We start from the raw sequence: 23,423 nt of genomic DNA, 5'->3' as shown, positions 1-23,423 counted from the left end.
CCTCTGACACTTCAACCTCCAGCAAAACACACTGAAGGGCTGACAGCAAGATTTATACAATGGAATCTGGAAAGAAATATATCTTCTATCTTTCTATCCCCCACCCCCTGAAGATGGCTGGACCATCATTGTAAATACATCATAGTAAATACAAACCTGTGCTTTGTATCTCCCCCACCTCATTGTAGATTGTAAGCTCTCACGAGCAGGGTCATCTTATTTCGCTTTAATTATTGCATTGTTAACGTTGTTACTTATGACTGTTGTGTTTGATACTGTTTAACTGTAAAGCGCTGTGGAATATGTTGGCGCTATATAAAGATTATTATTATTATTATTATATCTTGGTACCGTGTTAGCCAGTAGATAGAAAAATATTTGGAACTGAGAGTCCTCAGTGGTTGATACCTTTTAATGGCCAACTGAAAAGATGGTAACAAATTGCAAGCTTTCGAGACTACACAGGTCTCTTCATCAGGCACAGACTAAAGCAAATTCTGGAGAATCACATATTTATACACAACACAGCACAGAACTGTCATTATGGGAGAGTGATAAACAGTTGTGTCCATAAATGGTGGAACAGTTCGAAGACATTCACTCCTTAGCCTTTTTTTTACTAGGAGAGAGCTGGTTACACTCACCTGATGGAGCTGTGACAGGCAATACTCCTATGTAGGCATGAAGAAAAATAGCTGCTGCTATCCCATGGATGGTGGATAAATTCTCCAGGAGATATTGGATCCATCTGGATAAACATATAGGTGGGCTGCGCTGCTGGATTCAATCAATTCTTCAAAAAAGATAAGGAAAAGGCTTTTTATTCACAACGCGTTTCAACGCCATACCGGCGTCTTTTTCTAGTGGAAACCAACAACGTTGAAATGAGTTGTGAATAAAAAAAAGTCTTTTCCTCATGATCTTTTCTGAAGAATTGATTCAGTCCAGCAGCGCAGTCCACCCACATGTTTATCCCACAGGAACCATTAACATACTTTAGGCACATTCACACATTACAATTTTTTTTTATGGAACGATGTCTGTCCCTCTACACTCAGTCAATGTCAATTTTTCTTTTACACCTTGGCCTGCAACAGGGACAAGTGGGCATCTTCTACGTCTAGAGGAAAGAAGGTTTCATCATCACAGACAGCGACTCTTCACTGTAAGGCTACGTTCAGACTAGCGTTGTGCTAGTCTGCGTCGGCGCCGCGTCGGGCGACGCAGCGGCGACGCACGCGTCATGCGCCCCTATGTTTAACATGGGGGACGCATGCGTTTTTGCTTGTTGCGTTTTGCGACGCGTGCGTCTTTTTTGCCGCAAGCGTCGGACCAAGAAAACGCAACAAGTTGCATTTTTCTTGCGTCCGATTTTCGGCAAAAATCGACGCACGCGTCGCAAAACGCAGCGTTTTTGCATGCGTTTTGCCGCGTTTTTCGGTGCGTTGTGCGTCGCCGACGCAGCGGCGCACAACGCTAGTCTGAACGTAGCCTAAGAGCACAGACTATGGAACTCTCTGCCACAATATGCTGTTATGGTTGATTCACTACTAAAATTCAAGAAGGGCCTGGATACTTTTCTCTAAAAATATAATATTACAGGTTATAGACACTAGATTCTGCGATGGGATGCGATGGGACGTCCGATTGCCGTGTGTGGGGTTGGGAAGGAATTTTGCCTGACCCATGGGATTTTTGCCTTCCTCTGGATCAACATGTTAGGCTATAGGATGAACTCTATGGACTTTAAGGGGGTTCTGATTTTAATCAATAGATTTTGGAATAATAATTTCCACAATTGGATGTGTACATAAAATGTTCCCATGCAGAGAATAAATGTATCCCTATTGTGTACTGTGTAATGGCTGCGTCTGACCGTACAGAAACATGGTCTGATCATAGCACAGCTCCTGGGCTGGGGAGGAAGGGAAAAAAAAAGTATACAGACAGAACAGCTGATTCTTTTTATGAGGTAAAACATTTCACTGCCTGTTTTTAAACAATGTTTTAATTCAAAGAATCAGATCCGATCCCCTGCTGTAATGTCTGTATAGTCTCCTTTGCTTCCTCCCCTGCCCAGGAGCTGTGCTATGATCAGACCATGTTCCTGTAGGGTCAGACACGGCCATTACACAGTACACAGCAGGGGCACATTTATAAGATTATCTCAGCACAGAGACATTATATTTAAACCTATCCAATTGTGGAAATTATTATCATTCCAAGATCTATTGATTAAAGTGAACTTTTGTTTGTGGGAAAACCCATTCAGTCTATCATCAACCTTTTAAAACTTTAATCTTCTATTCTCATCAGTTTCTGTGGATCAGATCAACTATGGCACATCATTAGAACAAATTAAAAACTGAAGGCATCAGTTTTCAGCTAGGTTCACACCAGTTTTAGTGGTGTACTTGACATATTTCAACTGTAACAAAACTTAAATTGATATTTACTTACATAGAACATAATGGGAAACCATGTCAAATTGGTATCCACCATGTACATATCCATTGCAATTAGTTTTTATTTAATTTTTACAGCATGCAAAAAAAATGCAGTCTACTGTGCTCTTTGATTCTTAAAAGGGAATCTGTCACCCCATGTGATATATATGACCTATTAATATGGGCATACAGGTAATAGAAATGTTAAGCCAGTCCTGCCTGTATGCCGCAGTCTTGTTGTCAAGAAAAGCACCCTGCACTTCCTCAAAAATACATACCTCATCCTCCTTTCTGTGGGTACTGCATTCAGGGATCTTCTGGGCAGGCGACTTCTGCTCCAGTGTCCTCTGATGTGTGTGCCCATAAGGTGCTCTCCCTACTTCCTCCCTGCATAGTCATCGCTATGTACCCATGGTTCCTAGCAATGACTGTGCAGGGAAGAAGTGGGGAGAGCATATTATTGGCACGCGCACATCAGAGGTCACAGTTACTCTTTGATCCCCGAGTGCAGTGCTCACAGAAGGGAGGATGAGGTATGTATTTCTGAGGGAGTGCAGGGCGCAGAATTCCGTGGCCATAATGGGTACATCGGAGGGGGGTAGTATTATAATGGGAGGAGGCTGGGATCTCTTCCAGGCACTGCACGTCCCAGAGCCTGGAAGAAATCATTAGCATAAAGAAGGAATATAACATTTCTCAACAACAAAACCATTAATATGAGGCATACAGGTAGGACTATTCTAACATTTCTATCACCTGTATGCCCATATTAATAGGTCATATACGTTCCAGGGGGTGACAGATTTCCTTTAAGAAATGTATCTGTTACTACTCAGTGTTTTTTTTTTTTAACAATGCAGGCTATGGAAGGAACACAGATGCAAATGTCTTGTCACATGTTTGCATCTGTTCTTCGTTTGTTTGCTTTTCACCTAAAAAAATAAATAAAGATCAGTTAAATTATTTCTTGGCACTTCCCCTGCATGTCAAAAATTTCAGCTAAATAGTGGTTAGAAAAGTCACTGATAGTTAGAAAGTCTATAGGTTTCAGTCTAATTCTTCTACAGACCAGCCCTATGCATATCCTCAAGTGGTAACAGCTAACTCAATAGGGGCTCAGCAGTGAACTAGAGAATATATATATATATATATATATATAATTTCTCTTATGATTTATACTAGCTGAAGAGCCCGGCGTTGCCTGGGCATAGTAAATATCTGTGGTTAGTTATAGCATTTCACTTCTCTTATTTTCCCATCACGCCTCTCATTTTCCAACCCTTACATCTCTCATTTTCTCCCTTACACCTCTCATTTTCCCCCTCACTCCTCTCATTCCCCCTAACACTTGTCATTTCGACCTCACATCTCATTTTGCACTCACACCTTTTCATTTTCACCTCACACCCCTCATTTTCACACCACGACTGATATCGGTGAGGTCCAGTCCATTACATGACTATAGACTTACTATTGCTAGAGGGTCCTTAGTGGGACTAGCAATGTGTAACCATTCATAATATACTTTATTTGGTGAACCTGTGACCTCCAGTCGCTAACCTTAGGTGTGCTATATGGTGTTTGTTACCTGCATCCGCTATTCACATAGTTACCCTATTATGACTGATAGTTTTGTATTTCATCTGAGTATTTTTATTTTGATGTTTATTAATAAATGCTGTTACCTTTTTATACCTTAAATGGCAGTTTCGTGACTCCTTTTTCGGATTATGTATATATTGTGTGTGTTTTAGGGCTAGCTTCATGTGTCAAGTTTTGAGTTGCATGTGGCAACATGCATGTAGCGACTTTTGTGAGATGAGTTTTGTGTGGCGACATGCGTGTAGCAACTGTTTGTGTGTCGAGCTGCATGTGACAGGTTAGTGTAGCAAGTTAGGTGCAGCAAGTTTTGCGCATGGCGAGTTTTGCGCATGGCAAGTTTTATGTGTGGTGCGTTTTGAGTAGGTGCAAGTTTTGTGTGAGGCAACTTTTGCATGTGTTGCAACTTTTGTGCATGTGGCAATTTTTCCGTGTGTGCAAGTTTTGCGTGTGGCGAGTTGTCCATGAGGTGAGTTTTGCACGTGTGGCGAGTTTTTCGTGAGCCTAGTTTTGCATGTGGCGAGTTTTGCGCGTGGCGAGTTTTGAGCGGCGACTTTTGTGTTTCGACTTTTATGTGGCGAGGTTGGTGTATGTGTGGTGAAATGTGTGCTGAGGGTGGTATATGTGTTCATACACGTGGTAGTGTGTGGAGCATTTTGTGTGTGTGTTCATATACCCGTGTGTGGTAAGTATCCCATGTCGGGGCCCCACCTTAGCAACTGTACGGTATATACTCTTTGGCGCCATCGCTCTCACTCTTTAAGTCCCCCTTGTTCACATCTGGCAGCTGTCAATATGCCTCCAACACTTTTCCTTTAACTTTTTCCCCCATTATGTAGATAGGGGCAAAATTGTTTGGTGAATTGGAACGCGCGGGGTTAAAATTTTGCCTCACAACATAGCCTATAACGCTCTCGGGGTCCAGACACGTGACTGTGCAAAATTTTGTGGCTGTAGCTGTGACGGTGCAGATGCCAATCCCGGACATACACACATACACACACATTCAGCTTTATATATTAGCTATATATTAAAGCAATGCTGGTACCTGTAGGAGAGATTGTTGGCCAGTGTATTTCGGCTGTGCCACTGACAGTGTGCGGCAACTAACAATAATGACGGTGTTGTAATACTGTTTATTTTGGGTATTCGCTTCACTTGTAATGTAAAACTGCAGGTCCGTAGTATATAATTATTGGACTAAAAACTATTTTCCGCAAAATCATCGACAATGCAGTTTAATATATGGGTTAAATTGGAGGAATATTTTATACGAGTGGAATACATGGATATATGAAGCAATACTTAATAATTCTAAGTGCAGCAGAAATCACTGGAAAATTGAAATTATTGCCCTGATTAATAGGTGGACACTAATAGCACTTTATTATTACCAAATTATTGGGATTGGAATTAGGGAAATATATTAGTTACATATGAATAGAGGGGATCGATACAAGCTATAGTAATTAGTAAATGAAAAGCGTTCGGTACAGAAGCATACAGATATTAATTTTCTATAAGAGAAAATATACTGTACTGTAGCACCATGTCAAAGCTTGACAAATAAGAAGTTTATTAGTTCCAATTGTTAGTACTAATTTTTATTTATGGTGTGCTCCTGTATTTTATTATGCGAGATAAAAAGTTATACTGTTAAGGGTTCGTCCTGCCTTAGGCTACATGTCTGCAGTCACAAGGTGACTGCAGACTTGTGAATCCTCATGGCACGACCACCGCGCTGTGAGGATTCTCTGAGGCCGGGAGCAGGTGGTCATATGATCACAACTATGCAATTGGCATACTTCCGGCCACATTCTGACTAGACGTGCCCAGCCTCATTCAATACACTTGCGTTAAGCGAGGCTGCACATGCTTAGTTGGCACATGACTGCATGTATGCAAATTGCCCGCTGCTCCCGATGCCTAAACTGGAGAATAAAGGGACTGCAGACTTGTAGCTTAAGGCCATACAACCCCTTTAATACTACTATAATGGAACATCGCTGTACAGTGAAGTGATTTAATGTAACCCCTTAGTGACAGAGCCAAATTTTTGAAATCTGACCAGTGTCACTTTCTGTGGTAATAACTCTGCAACGCTTCAACAAATCCCAGTGATTTTGAGACTGTTTTTTCGTGACACATTATACTTTATGATAATGGTAAATATAGGTCAATATGTTTTGTGTTTATTTATAAAAAATATAAAAAATTTGAGAAAAATGTTAAAAAATTAGCAATTTTCAAAATTTGAATGATTATCCCTTTAATCCAGATAGTCATACCACAGCAAACCATTAATAAATAACATTTCCCACATGTTGGCTTTATATCAGCATCATTTGTAAAATGTTATTTTTTTAGCATTTTAGGAGGTTTAAAATTGTAGCAGCAATTTTTCATTTTTTCAAGGAAATGTACTAAATTTATTTTTTAGGGACTTATCCATGTTTGAAGTGACTTTAGGGGTCTCATATATTGGGAAACCCCCAAACGTGATACAATTTTAAAAACACCACCCCCTGACATATGGAAAACTGCTGTCAGGTAGTTTATTAACCCTTCAGGTGCTTTACAGGAATTAATGCAAAGTGGTACGACAGAAATGAAAATGTGTATTTTTACCACCTAAATGTCTCTAACTTCTGAACAGATTACTACAGCCGTCAGTCTCTAAAGGTACCATCACACATAACGATAGCGTTAACGATATCGTTTGCTTTTTGTGATGTAGCAACGATATCGTTACCGAAATCGTTATGCGTGACAGCGACCAACGATCAGGCCCCTGCTGGAAGATCGTTGGTCGCTGGGGAATGATCAGAACTTTATTTTGGTCTCTGATCTCCCGCTGACATCGCTGAATCGGCATGTTTGACACCGATTCAGCGATGTCTTCACTGGTAACCAGGGTAAATATCGGGTTACTAAGCGCAGGGCCGCCCTTAGTAACCCGATGTTTACCCTGGTTACCATTGTAAATGTAAAAAAAAAAAAAACACTACATACTTACATTCCGGTGTCTGGTCACGTCCCTCGCCTTCAGCTTCCCGCACTGACTGTGAGCGCCGGCCGGCCGGAGCGCAGTTCACAGTCAGTGCGGGAAGCTGAAGGCGAGGGATGTGACCAGACCCCGGAATGTAAGTATGTAGTGTTTTTTTTTTTACATTTACAATGGTAACCAGGGTAAACATCGGGTTACTAAGCGCGGCCCTGCGCTTGGTAACCCGATGTTTACCCTGGTTACCCGGGGACTTCGGCATCGTTGGTCGCTGGAGAGCTGTCTGTGTGACAGCTCTCCAGCGACCAAACAGCGACGCTGCAGCGATCGGCATCGTTGTCTTTATCGCTGCAGCGTCGCTTTAATGTGACGGTACCTTAAGGCCGCTATTTGGTCATGAATTGCCATTGTAAACATCAGAACCACACAATCATGATCTGAGGACACCGATTTGGATAAAGAGGAAGCCCCCACACTCTGTTAACCATATATAATGATGTAGTCACTATTTACAGCAGCATCTAAGGGGTTAAACAGATTTGGACGGTGCAAACACTGATCGTGGCTGATGCAGAAAGTTGTCAGCTATAGTGTACAGCCGACAGCTGCGGGATTGTTAACTGTATGGGGAGGCTATTCTCTTATATGTAAGGTCAGTTAAAAGGCATATTGGCTGTCATTAAGGGGTTAACCTGATCAAGAATTGTTTATACCAGAATTTAGTGAAATTTTAAAACTGGAATGAAAAGTATAAAATATTTCTTCACTGCGTCACCTATTTTACATACATGACCAAATTGGATTCACAAAATAGTTGAGAATAGCACAAGCCTAGAGTCTTATGGACCATAGACATGAATCAGTTTTTAAAACCGTGTATATCGATCAATGACACTATCGGTCAGTGTGCTGTCCGAAAAAAAAAACCCAGAAAGAATTAGGCCGTAGTCACACTACCGTAGAATACGGCCGAGTCCTATGCGAGAAAACATTGCATAGCACTCGGCCCAGTGTTAATCTATGGGGCAGCTCACATCACCGCTTTCTCAGGCGTATTCGACGTGCGTGTAAAATCACAGCATGCTGCGATTGTATGTGTATATTGTCATACTCGCCAATGCAAGCCTATGGGTAAAAAAACAACAACAAAAAAAAACACAAATCGCAAAGCACTCTGACCATGTTCGATTTTTACGTACCGATTTCCTTTGAAGAGCCGGCAATTCTTCTGCCACGCACAGTAAAATCACAGTATGACAGGTTAGAGTAGATAGATATAAAGATGTCAGTGTCATATACAATTACAGTGTGTGCAGCTTTCTGTACATAAAATGGCATGAGCTCCCGCGTAATTTTCTTAACCAGCAGAGGGAAAGCTGATGGCTGGGGGCCAATATTTATAACCTGGGAAGGGGGCAGTATCCATGGAGATTCGCAGGCTATTAATATCAGTTCACAACTGTATACTTAGCCTTTACTGGCTATTAAAATGGGGGACCCGAGAAAAAAAACGGGTCCAGGTCCCATTGAAGCGTTGATACGCGAAGCGGCCATCGTCCACTTCACTCTCCCTCCGCATGCCTCTGTACCCTGCACGCCACAATTAATATCCTGTAAAAGTTTAATGGAATAAAGGACTCTCTCTATGAACGCTGGTGAGTGCCGCATACTTTTTCTAATGCTATGAAACAGTTTGTATATATGCAGAGCACCTTGAATCCAAGCTTATAAGCTGTAAAAGCTCTTAAACTGGGGAACCACCCTCTGCTACAGGGATTGAATCAAGAGCCAACATAGGAGGACAACAGGAGCGTTTTAATAAAAGAATGTACAAAGTTTATTGAAAGATACGTTAAAATATTATAACACACTTAAAAAACACCAAGTGAAGACACCATGAGATAACCACAGTACCCTTATCCTTGCTAGTAAACGTTATCATAGCACAGGATAGTTACATATAATAATGTTTAAGTAAAGGAACTATAACCTTCCTTGGTGATTTTTAAGTGTGTTATAATATTTTAACGTATCTTTCAATAAACTTTGTACATTCTTTTATTAAAACGCTCCTGTTGTCCTCCTATGTTGGCTTATGACGTATTCGGAGTGGTTGATATAGGGGCCGGGATATAACTCTCGGCCACCTTTCAATATGAGTCTGGGTTTATGTGCAGCTATAATTGTCTCTGTGTTTTTCACAGCAGGTCCCAGCATTAGCATAATGGATTTCCGAGCTCATGATGGCACATGGCTCACGCAAATTGACAGTGTTTTTAAAGACACCGATGAATTAGGTTTGGAGGGGGACTCTAGAGGATTGCAGGGGGCAGCGCCTAATTCAGGGATTTCCAGTACCTGGTAAGACCGAGGCTATGGGTTGTACAAAGATGGGGAGTGCCTTTGTTACGCCAGTTGGCTCTGTACGCATGTCTCCCTAGGGACTTCCCATAGTGTAATCCCCCATTCTTGGGCCGTCTAATTGCTATAGCCATATTTGTACAAGCCAGATTAGGCATGGTTCTGACAGATGGGTGATAATTGCAAACTTTACGGCTCGGTTCTGGGGGGTTTGGAAGGTTATAGTTCCTTTACTTAAACATTATTATATGTAACTATCCTGTGCTATGATAACGTTTACTAGCAAGGATAAGGGCCCTGTGGTTATCTTATGGTGTCTTCACTTGGTGTTTTTTAAGTGTGTTATAATATTTTAACGTATCTTTCAATAAACTTTGTCCTAAAGCCAAATTGGATATAATTCCACACCAAACATAAAAAAGGGGGTGGACAAAAGTATTGGCACTGTTTGAAAAATCATGTGATGCTTCTCTAATTTGTGTAATTAACAGCACCTGTAACTTGCCTGTGACACCTAACAGGTGTTGGCAATAACTAAATCACACTTGCAGCCAGTTGATATGGATTAAAGTTGACTCAACCTCTGTCCTGTGTCCTTGTGTGTACCACATTGAGCATGGAGAAAAGAAAGATGACCAAAAGAACTGTCTGGGTCAGAGAAACCAAATTGTGAGGAAGCATGAGCAATCTCAAGGCTACAAGTCCATCTCCAAAGACCTGAATGTTCCTGTGTCTACCGTGCGCAGTGTCATCAAGAAGTTTAAAGCCCATGGCACTGTGGCTAACCTCCCTAGATGTGGACGGAAAAGAAAAATTGACAAGAGATTTCAACGCAAGATTGTGCGGATGTTGGATAAAGAACCTCGACTAAAGGTACCTTCACACAACGATATCGTTGCTTTTTGTGACGTAGCAACGATATCGTTAAGGAAATCGTTCTGTGTGACAGCGACCAACGATCAGGCCCCTGCTGGGAGATCGTTGGTCGCTGAGGAAAGTCCAGAACTTTATTTCGTCGCTGGACTCCCTGCAGACATCGCTGGATCGGCATGTGTGACACCGATCCAGCGATGTCTTCACTGGTAACCAGGGTAAACATCGGGTTACTAAGCGCATGGCCGCGCTTAGTAACCCGATGTTTACCCTGGTTACCAGCGTAAAAGTAAAAAAAAACAAACACTACATACTTACCTACCGCTGTCTGTCCCCGGCGCTCAGCTTCTCTGCACTCCTCCTGCACTAGCTGTGAGCGTCGGTCAGCCGGAAAGCAGAGCGGTGACGTCACCGCTCTGCTTTCCGGCCGCTGTGCTCAGTCAGTGCAGGAGGAGTGCAGAGAAGCAGAGCGCCGGGGACAGACAGCGTTAGGTAAGTCTGTAGTGTTTTTTTTTTTTTTTACTTTTACGCTGGTAACCAGGGTAAACATCGGGTTACTAAGTGCGGCCCTGCGCTTAGTAACCCGATGTTTACCCTGGTTACCCGGGGACCTCGGGATCGTTGGTCGCTGGAGAGCTGTCTGTGTGACAGCTCTCCAGCGACCAAACAGCGACGCTGCAGCGATCGACATCGTTGTCGGTATCGCTGCAGCGTCGCTGAGTGTGAAGGTACCTTAACATCCAAACAAGTTCAAGCTGCCCTGCAGTCCGAGGATACAACAGTGTCAACCCGTACTATCCGTCGGTGTCTGAATGAAAAGGGACTGTATGGTAGGAGACCCGGGAAGACCCCACTTCTTACCCTGAGACATAAAAAAGCCAGGCTGGAGTTTGCCAAAACTTACCTGAAAAAGCCTAAAATGTTTTGGAAGAATGTTCTCTGGTCAGATGAGACAAAAGTAGAGCTTTTTGGGCAAAAGCATCAACATAGAGTTTACAGGAGAAAAAAAGGAGGCATTCAAAGAAAAGAACACGGTCCCTACAGTCAAACATGGCGGAGGTTCCCTGATGTTTTGGGGTTGCTTTGCTGCCTCTGGCACTGGACTGTTTGACCATGTGCTTGGCATTATGAAGTCTGAAGACTACAAACAAATTTTGCAGCATAATTTAGAGCCCAGTGTAAGAAAGCTGGGTCTCCCTCAGAGGTCATGGGTCTTCCAGCAGGACAATGACCCAAAACACACTTCATAAAGCACTAGAAAATGGTTTGAGAGAAAGCACTGGAGACTTTAAGGTGGCCAGCAATGAGTCCAGACCTGAATCCAATAGAACACCTGTGGAGAGATCTAAAAATGGCAGTTTGGAGAAGGCACCCTTCAAAAATCAGGGACCTGGAGCAGTTTGCCAAAGAAGAATGGTCTAAAATTCCAGCAGAGCATTGTAAGAAACTCATTGATGGTTACCGGAAGCGGATGGTCGCAGTTATTTTGGCTAAAGGTTGTGCAACCAAGTATTAGGGGTACTTCACACTGAGCGAGGTCGCTAGCGAGATCGCTGCTGAGTCACAAGTTTTGTGACGCAACAGCGACCTCAGTAGCGATCTCACTATGTTTGACACGTAGCAGCGACCAGGCCCCTGCTGTGAGATCGCTGGTCATGTCGGAATGGCCTGGACCTTTTTTTGATCATTGAGGTCCCGCTGGGTAGCACACATCGCTGTGTTTGACACCTTACCAACGACCTCGTTGACGACTCAGACAACAACACGTAGGCGTGCATTTGCGTTGCCTTTTCCGTGCCCATTCAATTCCGATTGGTGGTCGCTTCTGCGTTCTGATTGACGGTCAACAGAAGGCGACATAGTAGCGCTTCCATCCTTTGTTCCTGACCGCGTGGTGGTTTGCAGATCGTTTTAGAGTTCTCCGGCCTGCGACTCCTCTTCGATTTATCTATTCTTCAACGGTTCTTCTGACACCTTTTGTGCACGGTAGGTATCATTTGGGATCTCAAATGCGTTACCACCGAAGGGCTATTGAGTCGACTCATAAGGCAAGGCCGCCAATCAGAACGCAGTAGCGACCACCAATCGGAACTGAATGGGCGCGGAAAAGGCAACGCAAATGCATGCCTGTGTGACTACGTCGTCACACAGGACGTCCCTCATCGAGGTCTGAATCGTCATAATAGCTGCCATGTGACAGGGTCATAACGACCAACGACATCGTTCTACAGGTCGCCGCATCGCTGCTGCGTCGTTGGGAAGATCTCACTGTTTGACATCTCACCAGCGACCACATAGCGACGCAGCAACGATCCCTGACAGGTCGTATCGTTGTCGGGATCGCTTTAGCGTCGCTAAGTGAGAAGGGGCCTTTAGGCTGAGGGTGCCAATACTTTTGTCTAGCCTATTTTTTGAGCTTTGTGTGAAATGATCAATGTTTTGCTTCATTCTCTTTTGTGTTTTTTCATTTAAGACCAATTAAATGAAGATAATAATACCAAAGAATTTGTGATTGCAATCATTTTCAGGAAGAAACTGAGTATTATCTGACAGAATTGCAGGGGTGTCAATACTTTTGCCACAACTGTACCCACAGTGGCTGAAGGGACACTATACAACTATATCATTTTTCTAAAGTGACTAGTGTTTGTTACTTTATACTTTGCATGCATTCCAGAAGAACTGCCCAGAATGAACCCAGTCAGTAGTTGCTCAGACGATAGGATTAGAGGTATTACTCTATATAAAAGCTTAGTTAACATGAAGAAAAGACCCCCTTGATTTGATCATAGGTCATTGTAATTCTTGAGATATCTCCACTGTGAACAGTGATTATCATCTGTCTGACATGCATGGTTATTGTCAATGGTGAGCAATCGGTTTTGTCTGTCATTTGGACAGTCCTTTGTCTTCACTGTGTTAAAAGCAGCCTGCCTTTGTTTCCAAAATGGGATTGTGAGAGCTGTGAAAGCCATTGTGAAGACTAATCTATCAAGGATTTATTGTTTCAAAATTAAAGCCAAGTGAACTTTGTAGTAAACTGCAGCACTCACAGGAACACTCTAGAAAATATGGATATACTGTGTTATGGCTCGTACATAACCTGACAGCACCAGATTTCTATTGCTGGAAAGAAGAAAAGAGAACTAAAATGTTCCTATGTTTAAAGTGCCAAGATATGCTGATGTCCTATGTTTTTTTGCTCTTCCATCTTTGGAGTACTAAGTGTTTCATGGACTGTTCTGCCTTTCAGCGTGTCGTGTAACTAGCGAGCACCTGCCAGGCGGCTCTATATACCCATGGTAGTGATTGCGGAGAGCGCATTTACATGGCACCGGGACATTTTATCCTTTAGTGCACATCAGTTCTCTTCTATCTCACCATCTTGTTCTATTAACAGCAGGCGGGGAATCAATTTGGAACAAGAAATTCCTATAAAAGAAAATCTGTTACGCAAACAGAATAATGTTTTCATCACTAACAAATGGATGGAAAGCATTTTACACTTGTAATTACGATTAGAATTTTCTCATTTACGATGAATGGTCGCATTATGTCTAGGATGGTCTATGATTAGCGATATAGAGAATGTTTACTTTCCTGGCCGGCCATGAAGGGGAATGATTGAGTGCCATTCCCTCTGCAGACTTCCTGGACTGGCTTTTCTGGACATAAGTCAACAACACAGAAGGACTCTGCTGGTGGTTTCCAGCGTCCAATAATTTACAGTGCTCAGCCTTGTAAAATCAAATGCGGCTTCAGTAATCCAGGCAAAAAACACATCACAAAACACTTCGCACCACTGAAGCTGTAAGGAATGGACAACATGCATATGTATGGTGTTTTATGGGAACAGGGATTATTTAGGCATTTCCTATAATAACCCTATTCATGGAGGTCTAGGTATCTTACACCGGAACTCTTAAAAAGTTACCAGAATACCAATCACGTATGCGTTACAAGCTCCCATATTTACCTATGTTAAAGTGTCTCACAAAACTGAAACATCACGACAGTCTACAAGAGTCAGAACTTTCAATAGAGCTGTCAAAAGTGCTAAACATCTGGAAAAAAAGACTACTTTTTGGGCACTCATTTGCCATATAGAGACCTATATAGGTAGCATGTCTTTTTTTGTTACCAAGATATACATAAGATGAATGCGATTTCAACAGATTTCAATTAGATTTTTAAAACTGTAATGTGAAGTTACAACATACACAAGAGTAAGAAGGATAATCCATAATAGCATGCTAAAGGGGTTATCCACCACTAAGACTACAGGTACCGTCACACTAGACGATATCGCTAGCGATCCGTGACGTTGCAGCGTCCTCGCTAGTGATATCGTCCAGTGTGACAGGCAGCAGCGATCAGGCCCCTGCTGTGCTGTCGCTGGTCGGGGAAGAAAGTCCAGAACTTTATTTGGTCGCTGGACTCCCCGCAGACATCGCTGGATCGGCGTGTGTGACACCGATCCAGCGATGTCTTCACTGGTAACCAGGGTAAACATCGGGTAACTAAGCGCAGGGCCGCGCTTAGTAACCCGATGTTTACCCTGGTTACCATCCTAAAAGTAAAAAAAACAAACACTACATACTTACCTACAGCCGTCTGTCCTCCAGCGCTGTGCTCTGCTCTCCTCCTGCACTCCTCCTCCTGCAGCGACGCTGCAGCGATCCGGATCGTTGTCGGTATCGCTGCAGCGTCGCTACGTGTGACGGGGCCTTACCTCTTCTCAATCGGAATGTTTGCCCTTGTTAAAATTAAAAACACATACTCACCTCCGATGCCGCCACAGTTCCAGCGGTGTCTGCACTTGTTGTCCCGGGGCTTACATGGGGCTGTTAACTCATGCGAGCCCTGTGCCAAATCAGCACCGGCTTCATTGTCTCCACCTTTGGACAAATCTAACATCAACAGGAAGTCAAGGCTGTGGCTGGTTTCTCACTTTCTGTTCAATTTTCTGGACAGTTAAGTGGCCCCGTTGATTGGATGCTTGACTCATGTGACGTAACAACCTCACGAGCCCCAGGAATGAGCGTGTTAACGCCAATGGAATGGCGCCGGAGATGAATAAGTGTTTTTATTTTAACAGGGGCAAACATTCAGACTGAGAAGGGGTTGTCCTAGTAGTTGATAACCCCTTTAAATGCTAGCCAGAGATATTACTAGAGGTGCACCATACACATTGGACTAAAGTGAACGGAAACCAAAAATAATCTCTCATGGGTGGAATTAAACAATGTATGATCGGTTAAACCAACCGAGGACACACTGTAAATTTTTGGGAATGTAGTTGGCCATATTTGGCATTTTCAGATAAACATAAATGATCATTTTGTGAAAGATCTTTCATTTTTCTATGATGTTACTTTTGGAGATAACATGTATGGGTGCGTCAAACAATTGTAACAGCCAATATCAATTCAAATGTTCATGGCAAAATGCCACCATATACATCAGATAGTGATCATTGGACAAACAATAGTCAGACTCCTCTGGCAGCGGATTACCTCCATAGAGAAAAACGTCAGTAGATAAATTCAAATGGCCGGATACATCCTTCTCTCCATCAACATTGTCAGGCAGTTCGGAAGTACTCCATATAAGCGAGTGTGGCCAACTTTAGTCTAATGTAAGTGGTGGTCTTTTGCCACTAAACATAGTTTAAAACAAACATTAATTTTAATTAACACATATTGGAATAAGTTCCACAATTGGATGTGTTTAAAAACATGTCCCTGTGCTGAGATAATCTTATAAATGTACCCCTGTTATGTACTGTGTAATGGCCGTGTCTGACCGTGCAGGAACATGGTCTGGTCATACCACAGCTCCTGGGCAGGGGAGGAAGCAAGAGAGTATACAGACAGGACAGCAGGGGATCACAGCTGATGCTTTCTGTGAGGCAAAACATTTCCCTGCGTGTTTTTAAGCAATGTTTTAAATTGAAAGAAAAAGTAATCTGCCATCCAGTGCTGTAACGTCTGTATACTCTCTTTTGGGTCCTCTCTTGCCCAGGAGCTGTGGTATGATCAGACCATGTTCCTGTACAGGCAGACACCGCCATTACACAGTACACAGCAGGGGCACATTTATAAGATTATCTCAGCACAGGAACATTTTTTGTAAACACATCCAATTGAGGAACGTATTTTTCTTCAAAGATCTATTGATTAAAATGTTGATTGAAATTAACTTTATTAGTGTTTGGCCACCTTGACTTTGACTCAAAGACCAATTTTCACCACACATGCTACTACCCAAGAAGTAAGCTATCTCCATTACAGGTTAATCACATCTACGCAAATCTTACGACATCATTTCAATACAGATGTACATATCCATGACTGGAGCATTTCCATAAAAAAAATTTCTTTTTTCCAACCTTATAATGGTCAATACTGTTGCATTTGAGAATAATATTCTTTGGGTGAGCAACTTTATATATTGTTATACAGGGGGAATGTCCTAGGAAAACTACAATTACAATGCAAACACCTCTGTGTGGAGTTAGAAAAGGGGTGGAGGGCGTCCGTGCATTTCAGGTCAACACTTCACCCCTGCTTTACTGTAATTGTTCATGGATGGAATGTAGAGCAGGTTCTTGTACTATTGTTCATGTAGGACATGTATTGCCAGCAATTCGTTGTACAGACACTTTTATGAGCCCAATGGGTTAACCGATGGAGAAGAATGGAAGCAAACAGATGTGGGCTTCCATTTGCACTATTATTTCTAGTTTGTGTGGTAAACATACACATGGCCATCTTTCCAAACAACCAAGAGGTCATCTAACAATGATGCACACCTGGCGTTTATCTACAACACCGCCTGCTTCTGCTAGCCTTAATGGTACATTTTACAATGCCCAGCACCAATGCTTCAAAAAGGCAGAGTTCTAAAGAATTCTTCATTAGCCTTCATTACATTTATTGGAAGCTTTCCAATTAATGATCTTACTCAACAATGACAATCTACGACCTTTGAATATGAATAAGATACAGTAAATCATAGAATTAACCTAAACTATCTTTACTGAAGGCCCCCAAACTTATCAAAATGTAATCCAAGAACCTTTACATTAACACAATGAGCTGGTTATTATGGGAATTATTCATGAAGATGTCATGAAACTGGTCTTATCAGTTAATGTTGAACATAAAACACCTTAGCGCAATGAGGAGATTACAAAGCAACTACTTAATGAAAACCTTTGAAGTAAGGAGTGGGTTCTACAAGGAAATTGTGTCACAGTTCTCCCCTTTCATTTGTCTGTTGCCGGAATAACCATTACTATAGAGGTCTATTCTTGATGTGGACAGACAGAGGTTTAACCACAGACCAGACATAGTGTTCATTACAATGACTTGGACTAAGAACACCTCCCAGAAATGATGCTTAGAAGGAAGGGAATAACACAAAATAGAGCCTTTTAGACTGGTGACTAATGGTGACTAATGCTAGTCTGCCATAGTGCTGTACCCTAAACATACCCAGGTATCATATCATCAAAAATGTATAAATATGCAGAATATAAACAAAGGATTCAAATGCAAAATGAGTAACACAGCACTTGAGGAGATGGCTGCTCTTTGATAGCAATGTATACACGTATTCAAAGAAATCAAGAAAGGCTACTACTAGCCCAACATCTATAACAGTTGGTGGCTGAACACAAGTACTCTTTCACGAACAGGAGAAACTGGAGAATTTTTTTAATTTCACACTGATCCCCAAAAAACCACTTTCCCTTATGAGAAAATAACAAATTTCTGATTAAGCCCCAAGTCACTGTCAAGTGTTTGATCTATAGAATCAAGCTATACATGTATCCATAGTAGGATATAAACACCCTGCACCAACATCTTTGCTGCGGTTGTGACATGACACTTGTGTGTTGTGGTATCTTCCCAATAAAAGTGACCAGATGCACTGTGAATGCTATGGAGGGAAGCAGTCAAGAGTTGCAGTGAGTAGACAATGGTGTGGCTTGTGAGCAAGAATTATCATTGAAAATCTTCAACTCTTCATCACAGCTGTGCACAATCTAGATGAGAAGGGTCAATAAAGCATATTCTGGCCTCCAGATTATTCCTTAGCAGGAAATACTAGAGGGAGCACTCAGGCATGTTCAATTCATGATTCTTGACCTGCCAGGAAATAAGCTGCCTTAAATGTTTGGCACTGACTTATCTCCCTCTTGCTATTAAAAATCAGCCTGTACGGTCAACCTTAAATGTATGGCACTGACTTATCTCCCTCTTCCTATTAAAAATCAGCCTGTACGCTCAACCGATTTGGGATAATAATAGGAAGGTTGATGGGAGACCACCATCTGAACAAAAACTGAGCCAACAGTAATCTTGGGGTATATAATTAGCTTTATCGGTCACAAGCCATTCACCGATCAATTTCTATCATATGGTTTCTGGGAGGCCAGGTATAAAGTAACAGTATAAGGCTAGGTTCACATTGCGTTAACAGCAGCCTGTTCAACACATGCGTTAACGGGCTGTTAACGCAAGTGCCGACTTGTCATACCGCTAGCGCAGATAGAGCTAGCAGATGCTCTATCTGCGCTAGCAGTGACGGACCCGGAAATGCTGCAACCCTCATTCCAGCGTCCGTCACTCAATGACGGCACATCGATAGCGAACGCCCATTGTGGGCGTGCGCTAGTGATGCATCCGCCATAAGTTTTAATGGCAGCATTAACGGACTGCGTTACACAGCGTTATGCCACAGTGTAACGTAGTCAGTCTAGCGGACCGCTAAAACGCAGTGTGAACCTGGCCTAACTAGTTTTCGGTTTCATTTTCTAGTTGTAGCCTAAAGATCAAAATCAAGGGTATTTCAAAATAAAGCTCCTCTTGTTGCTCTTCTGTGATTCTGCATCCGTTCATGGAACATTATTAGCTTATATATGGTAACTAGCAGTGGCAGTAGTTCTCTAAAACACTATGGCCCCAATTAATCAAGACTGGCATATGGCATGTCAGTTTTGATCAACAAAGCACTTAGTAAGATGCACCAAATTTATTAAGAGGAATGCACCTCTTAATGAATTGGCAAATCTGTGAGCCGCTGTGTAAAGGTACCTTCACACTCAGCGACGCTGCAGCGATACCGACAGCGATGTCGATCGCTGCAGCGTCGCTGTTTGGTCGCTGGAGAGCTGTCACACAGACAGGTCTCCAGCGACCAACGATCCCGAAGTCCCCGGGTAACCAGGGTAAACATCGGGTACAGGGTAAACATCGGGTTACTAAAAGCGCAGGGCCGCGCTTAGTAACCCGATGTTTACCCTGGTTACCAGCATAAAAGTAAAAAAAAAAAAAACATTACATACTTACCTACCGCTGTCTGTCCCCGGCACTCTGCTTCTCTGCACTCCTCCTGCACTGTCTGTGAGCACAGCGGCCGGAAAGCAGAGCGGTGACGTCACCGCTCTGCTTTCCGGCTGACCAACGCTCACAGCCAGTGCAGGAGGAGTGCAGAGAAGCAGAGCGCCGGGGACAGACAGCGGTAGGTAAGTATGTAATGTTTGTTTTTTTTTTTTACTTTTACGCTGGTAACCAGGGTAAACATCGGGTTACTAAGCGCGGCCCTGCGCTTAGTAACCCGATGTTTACCCTGGTTACCAGTGAAGACATCGCTGGATCGGTGTCACACACGCCGATCCAGCGATGTCTGCAGGGAGTCCAGCGACGAAATAAAGTTCTGGACTTTCCTCAGCGACCAACGATCTCCCAGCAGGGGCCTGATCGTTGGTCGCTGTCACACATAACGATTTCCTTAACGATATCGTTGCTACGTCACAAAGAGCAACGATATCGTTAACGATATCGTTATGTGTGAAGGTACCTTAAGTTACACCACTTTCCAATTTTCCATAGGAGCTTCCCTCCCCATGAAACTCTACCCACTTTTCAAAAAGTTAGTGGTGCTAGGCAGGACTGGTGTTAAAAAATAATAACATTTTTGCGCAAACATAAGTCTCTCAAAAATTTTGTGAAATATTAAACAGTTTTAAACCAGAATCCTTGCAAACACTGGTTTAAGAAATTGGGGCCTTCATACAATAACCAATCCTCCAGTTTTTGGAACTATAACAACAATGGCAAAATACTGTAGAATACGGGATTGGAAGCAGGTTTATAAAAGGTTGAAAGTGGCTGGAAACCATTAGTTGTCACCATAGGATCCATCGTTAGTAGGAGCACCCCTCTATGGACATGTTCTGAATACAAGACTGTTAAAGCAAGGACACAATTTATTCCTAAATGTCTACATTCAAGTCATCAATCTAGAAATACTGTATATTTTTGAAGGTAAGAATTAAAATGTGATATTTTCCAACATACAACAGACTTTCTGCAAGAAATCTATTCTCAGCTAAAAATAAAGGATCTCAGTCTTCCATCTATATTGAAAGAATTTGACAAGTTCAGTAGATTGAGCAACTTTAAGGTGAATCTCCAGAAATCAGAATTGCTCAATATCCCTCTATCTGAATATGAAGTAGATTAGCTTAAGTCTGACTTTTCTTTCCAATGGAGTCAACATCATCTACTATATAATTGTCTAAGGGTCACTTCCGTCTGTCTGTCCTTCTGTCTGTAACGGATATTCATTGGTCGCAGCCTCTGTCATGGAATCCAAGTCGCTGATTGGTCACGCCAGCTGCCTGTCATGGCTGCCATGACCAATCATCGACGGGCACAGTCCGATTAGTCCCTCCCTACTCCCAGCAGTCAGTGCCTGCTCCATACTCCCCTCCGGTCACCGCTCACACAGGGTTAATGCCAGCGGTGACGGACCGCGTTATGCCGTGGGTTACGCACTCCGTTACCTCTGCTATCAACCCTGTGTGTCCCCAACGTTTTACTATTGATGCTGCCTATGCAGCGTCAATAGTAAAAAAATCTAATGTTAAAAATAATAATTTAAAAAAACCTGCTATACTCACCTTCCGTAGTCCGAGGATGCGCTCGCGCCTTCCGCCAGCTTCCGGTCCCAGAGATGCATTGTGAAATTACCCAGAAGACTTAGCGGTCTCGCGAGACCACTAAGTCTTCTGGGTAATTTCGTAATGCATCCTGGGAACAGAAGATGGCGGCAGCCGCGCGCCCATCGCCACAGCACCGTTGGATCCCAGGGGGTGAGTATGTAACTATTTTTTATTTTAATTCTTTTTTTTTTTTAACAGGGATATGTGCCCACACTGCTAAATACTGCGTGGGCTGTGTTGGCTACATGGCTGCTATATACTACGTGGGCAGTACTATATACTACATGGCTGCTATATACTACGTGGGCAGTACTATATACTACATGGCTGCTATATACTACGTGGACAATACTATATACTACATGGCTGCTATATACTACGTGGGCAGTATTATATACTACATGGCTGCTATATACTACGTGGACAGTACTGTATACTACATGGCTGCTATATACTACGTGCACAGTACTATATACTTCATGGCTGCTATATACTACGTGGGCAGTACTATATACTAGATGACTGCTATATACTACATGGGCAGTACTATATACTACATGGCTGCTATATACTACGTGGGCAGTGTTATATACTACATGGCTGCTGTATACTACGTGGCCAGTGTTATATACTACATGGCTGCTGTATACTATGCTGCCTGTGTTAGATACTGCGTGGGCTGCGTTATATACAATGCATCGGGTATTCTACAATATGTATGTATATAGCAGCCACATACTATATAGCACAGGCCATGTACTATTTGTATGCTATATACTACATGGCTCCTATATACTACGTGGCCTGTGCTATATAGTATCTGGCTGCTATATACAGACATATTCTAGAATACCCAATGCGTTAGAATCGGGCCACCATCTAGTATTAAATATTTGGGTATTAATATCCCTGCAGACACTCAGAAAATATTCAAGATTAGGTCCCTGCAGACACTCAGAAAATATTCAAGATTAGGGCATTTGATGACAAGACATGTACCAAGTGGTTTGCAACACGGTACTCATGGATCCAATTAAAAGAATCACAATATTTTCAGACATGGTTAACGTAAGGTGTTTGTTCTTGGATCCCCAAATAAATAGGGTTGTTGGGATATGTGATCTTCGATATCCACTTTTTCTCTCTTCTCTCTTTTACTTATTGCTTTGCTTTTATGTCTTCTTCATTGTATTTCTTAATGATATTAACGCTCTTTCCCACCGCATCTAAGAATTATAAACATGTTACATGCTATAACATAGACACAGTTGGTTCATCATATTAATGTTTGATATGGCATCTGAAAGGGGGAAAGGATTTGATTGAATTTGTATTTGTCCATTTCGTTTGATATGCAATGTTTCAGATGTTACTAAAAATATCCAAATTGTTTAAAATATATTGAATGATAAAAATAAAGGCGCACAATGTTACAGAGGTCATGACTAAAGCACTGCCAATTGTAAAGGTTTGGGCCAATCATTAGCATTCTTGCGGCCCCTTGCAGGTTTCCTTCCTTCCTTGGAAGTATCACCTTTATACAAAAGGTCCATGAAGTTGGCTGAATTGTATGTATAGGCTCTGCAGTGAGATGTGAACTAGGTACATAAAATGACACATTGCTCTTCTCAGGATTTTCCCCCTTATTTGTGGGGGAGGATAGATTGTAAGCAGGTGGATGTGCCCAGGTAGCTGCATTTATCTGCTTATTTTGCAGACTTTTGCATTTGTTAAAGAAACTGTCACCTTCACATCGCAGAACAATAGCCCAGCCATAAGAGGCTACACACACACAGACATTACAGATTCCCTCATTTCCATCACTTCCCCTCACTTCTGGTCATGTCTCAACTTGTCTACCTTACACTTTATTTCTGCCATCAAACATTAAGTTACAAAGCTCAGCAGAGCAGAACTACTGATTAGAGTATTTTGCTTTTAGACACATATCTATTACTTTGATCAAAAGCAATCAAACCTGTAATAATTTCTATGACAGCCTTAATGCGAGTGTAATAAAAATGATTATAGATACTGGCTTGCATATAGAGGAGATATGGAGAGGAACGGGGTGTATAAATAGTGAATAAAGAGTTTGGTAAGAAGATTAACTCTGTTACGA

The 23,423-nt window shown here is 42.3% G+C and overlaps 1 protein-coding gene across 2 annotated transcripts in view; it reads right to left on the bottom strand.

Annotated features, from left to right (window-relative positions):
* PRICKLE1 (prickle planar cell polarity protein 1) overlaps nucleotides 1–23,423 on the bottom strand; it is a 149,938-nt gene that overhangs the window by 17,307 nt on the left and 109,208 nt on the right. The window lies entirely within an intron of this gene.

This window comes from Ranitomeya imitator, chromosome 4 (genome assembly GCF_032444005.1).
Source record: "Ranitomeya imitator isolate aRanImi1 chromosome 4, aRanImi1.pri, whole genome shotgun sequence".
Lineage (NCBI taxonomy): Eukaryota > Metazoa > Chordata > Amphibia > Anura > Dendrobatidae > Ranitomeya > Ranitomeya imitator.
This window is presented reverse-complemented; position numbering and strand designations above follow the sequence as displayed.